The sequence below is a fragment of the Rhipicephalus microplus genome, unplaced genomic scaffold, assembly GCF_043290135.1.
Source record: "Rhipicephalus microplus isolate Deutch F79 unplaced genomic scaffold, USDA_Rmic scaffold_28, whole genome shotgun sequence".
Taxonomy (NCBI): domain Eukaryota; kingdom Metazoa; phylum Arthropoda; class Arachnida; order Ixodida; family Ixodidae; genus Rhipicephalus; species Rhipicephalus microplus.
Window position 1 is genome coordinate 968,304 of NW_027464601.1, and position 4,197 is coordinate 972,500.

General features: G+C 45.3%; 1 protein-coding gene across 1 annotated transcript in view; it reads left to right on the top strand.

Moving 5' to 3' along the window:
- The first annotated feature begins 805 nt into the window (after positions 1 to 805).
- LOC119159861 (monocarboxylate transporter 9-like) overlaps positions 806 to 4,197 on the top strand; it is a 45,557-nt gene continuing 42,165 nt past the window's right edge. The window contains exon 1 of the mRNA XM_075884354.1: positions 806 to 926. The gene's annotated coding sequence lies outside the window, so the exon portion shown is untranslated. The remainder of the gene's footprint in view (positions 927 to 4,197) is intronic.

Genomic DNA, 4,197 nt, shown 5'->3' on the forward strand with positions numbered 1-4,197 from the left:
TGTGCGGCACTCTAAAAGAGCATTGCCGCTTTTAAACAACAAGCAGCCTGTGAACGCAGAAGCGCTGAGCATCTCAGCGGGAAACTCGTTGCGTTGAATGAAACCGTCGCCTAAATTTCAGCATGTATTTATCTTACTGCACGTTTTAAAACCTCTGTAAATACGTCATCAGTGTGATGATCGAGGGTTTTCAATACCCTAATCAAACTATGGGCAAACCACGAGTAAATGAATTGACTTGTATTGTTAGTGCATGACGTGTCAGAGAATTCAAGTGCTTCCTTGAAGATATAAAATACTTTTTCATTATTGTGGGTGGCACAAAAATATTGTTTGTATTTGATAATACACGTGAGAGCAGGGCCTGGAGTAGTAAAAGGAGAATGCGCATAACTTAACTACATCGTCACTAAAATTTCAGCGACTCAGCAGATGTGTAACATTCAACAGGCGTTGATGCGTAATGAAGTCCATCATCGTAAAAGTTAGCGACTTCTGCTAAAGTATTCTACCGTGTTTATGTAGGGCAACTAGCATGAAGAGGCAGAAGACGAACAAAAACGTATACTGGACATTGTTCACCTTCTGCATCCGCGGTATACTTGTGCTTGATAAAAAGAAAAACACACCTACATATAAATTGCTCTGCAGCTGTGTTTTCACTCGCGATCACAAGCCCCTAACGCAGCTGTATGCTCTATATAGCAACTGAGCCACAGACGTGCTCTTGCGTTCGTCATCAGGCACAGCGAAAAGTATGTACGGATCTCTTCCGCACAAGCCCATGCCACACATACCCATGCCACACAATCCAAAACGTCTATCGTTTTGAAAGAATCTACAACACACAAATTTCTTCACGTGACGCCTTTTCCCAACGCGGTCAAAGCGTGGTGAAGTTGGCGCTCAAGATGACTCATCCACACGTAAGCACTTCGGACACGTTCGATCGGCCGGACTTTACATATATACAATCCGCAGATATATGTGGTGCCAGCATAAACGGTCACATTGTGTGCGTGTTCCATGTGTATATTTCTTAGATTAATCGTTCGTGGCAGGCCTCTGAGTTGAATGCTGAAATTCCTGAAGGTGCGTTGTATCATAATCTAAGATGTGCAATCAAAAAATTTCTTCAGCAGCTTCTTGTTTAGCCTGATGCAGTGTGCACGTAATTTATCTGCTTTTGAAAGAATTCAAAGTGTTAGACATGTTTTTCCCTTTTTGGTGGTCTGATATAGTGATAGTGTTGTGAGTTTACTGCTCTGTGCGCGAAGACATTATTTGCGCATGTCTATGCCCAGTTTTAAGAGCGCATTTGATGGCTATTTTGAGTACCGCCAACATTTTCATTTTCCAGCGCATTATATTGAAGGATGAAACGCGGCAGCCTATCGTAAAGAACGATGAGCCGAGATAGGAGTTTTTTCAAAATATTGCAGGTATTTCTATGAGAGACAGTTTTTCCAGAATATTACACGCCTTCTTACTTCTTGTAAGAGGTAAGAAGGCATCACTACGTCGTCAGTATTGAGCCGGTGGCGTAGCGAGCTTGCAGTGCCTCACAAGCCATGGGGCGAGCACCATACTTACTTTCAATAGCCACCGGTGAAGCAAAGAATGCGTTTCACACGAAATAGAGGCTCCTAGAAGGAATACCAATTGAGATTGTCTCGCTGCATTATGCGACTACAGCTCTCAAACGACTGATGCGAAGGTCAGCGCCGATACAAGGCAGAAGCACACAGAACCAGTGTACGGCTGCCTATGCATCGCGAACAACATTAACCGCGACTGTGAATTGTCTCACTGATCGCTCCATATACTGCGCGTATAATGTACACCTATAGTCTTTTGCTATAGTGAAAAATAACAACGACAGAATTTGTGGAGCTGCAAGTATTTGGGGATCGCCAACAGTCGTTTATTGTTTAGCCGTGCTGTACTCCTGGGCCACGTATCCCGAAGAGGTGGGAGCATGGATACACTCCGAAGACTCAACCATGCAACGAAAGGCCATCCAGTGGCTTGAGGAGGCCCTGGCAAAACAGACGAGAAAGGGAGCCGACGCCCCGGACAACGGGAGCGGAAGAGCCCGAGTATCTAACGCCTAGCAGGAGCACAACATCCTCAAGATCCAGGCCGTGGGACTATAAGACTATTAGCGATAGTCTTAAGATAGAGAATACCCATGCCCTGCGTGGACGGTGACTTCCCGCACGCCGGATGCGTGAATAAATGTTGTTTCTCTCTCTCTCCTGGGAGAAACCTAGTGATAGAAGGTGGTAGTGGTGGAGTGCGTCGGCTCTCTGCCATTCTTGCTGAACGTGTGCTGTTGAAGTGCTCAGGCATGGCCACTCGGGCTTTGTGTACGATTCAGTGCACTTGTGTGTGTTCAGGGGCATCCATCAGGCCACCGCTAATCAATCTTCATGCCAGCAATGTTTGATGCTGCATTACTCATAAAACAATTGTCCTGTCAGAGGTACATAGCTGATACGAAGACGCTTCAGAGCTCATCATAAGTGAGGCAGATGCCGAGGAGGTCGCCGGCAGCACTTTGAGGCTTGTGAGCACAAAAGAAACGAAGGAACGCATAGCTAGTGTTTCCCAAACTTTTCAAGCAGGAAAAGAGGCCTTGGGAGAAGCAGCACTCGCAGAGGATATTGTCGCAACCTCGGCGCCAGTGCAAGTGACGCCAACAGCAGGAACAAGCCATGTAAAGGAGGACGGGGCCGTTGTGATTTTGCAAGCGGAAAATTGGCCAATGAAACTCATAGCACAAAAACAGGTAAGGGTTCGCGGGACGCCGTGGAAGACAGCGGTGTTGCAGGAGATGCCCGCGTCGGAGAGCCACCTTCTAAAGCACTGCGAACAGGGAACGAGGCATGCGGCTAACAAGCTCAGCTGCACCGAGCGGCATAGGTGAGCCTCGTTCTCCCGATCTCAATCAACAGCACACCGTGGTTTCGGAAAGCTTTCTGTCTTTTGCCTCAGCTAACATTCCGGGCCTCGCTAACCAGCACAAACAGAATCAACTTTATCGACCAGCATTAGAGTGAGACTTCAAAGGCTGAATGAGAACAAGAAACTGGGAGCATAGGACATGTTTCATTTCATGGTTCAGTGTTTGTATTAGTGACGCTATCGGTCCCTCAGCCAAATTTGCCTTAATTTTCTGCCATAAATAAGGTTCGGTCATTGAATCTGTTACATCTAGTTCGTCAGGAAAGATCGTAGCCTAAAATTTTAGGCACATTTTTTTCAAAATGGCACGTAGTGATTATGCATGCACCTAACGTGCAAGCCCAAAGGTGTGATTTTTCCAATTGCTAAATAAATACGGCGATACCGACAGGCAAGTTGTAATAACGTAGGATCTGAATTGTGTGCTTTCTTCGCATGACAAGGCGAACAGTCCACCGTGCCAGGATGTGATTACGCCAGCTCTTAGCAATATTATGAAGCGATAGACCCTCGAAGATGTGGCAGAGTGTCTGGATGCGTGGCAAAGCATTCAGGTTCCGCATTTTCAATGTCGTATAGTCACGCTCGTATGGACAGAGTTTATGTAACGGCGAGTATAATGCTAGTGCGTTACATTGTGTAGCGCGAGTGTTTTTGCAGATCACTGCATAATCAGGTTTCATAACTGTTGTGGCGGTGCTAGACAGCACAAGTTTTTCTGGCACCTTTGCAGACGGAGTTTGAAGCTACAGGAGGGCATTTTTAACGAGGAGGTTGTAGACAGAATGAGCAAAATATTTGGCAGAAGTAAAATAACTATTGGCGCACAATGGGAATATTTTAGAAGTTATATTGGGTGACAGTGTTAGAAAGAGCCTGTGCAATTAAGCGAGAGAAGAGAAAAAAGGAATTGCAGAAACATAATTTTACTGCACTGTAAAAGAAGACGCAGAATCACCAGAAACATTCATGGAGGATATTCACATGATTAGGCATAAGCTTGTACTTTATATTGAGCGTAATAGGAATAGGGGTGGGGGCAATAATTTGAGCTTACGCTGAAAATGAGTTGGTTATCGAAATCTTCAAAGATGAACACTGGATTAAGAGAGTAGATATGCCCGCAGGAATAACACAGATGAAATCCATCACAACGTTATCGTCCTGACGAATATGAAAGGGAGAGAAAACGTTGTTCCGTCTGCTGTATAGATCCGTTTAAGCGATAAG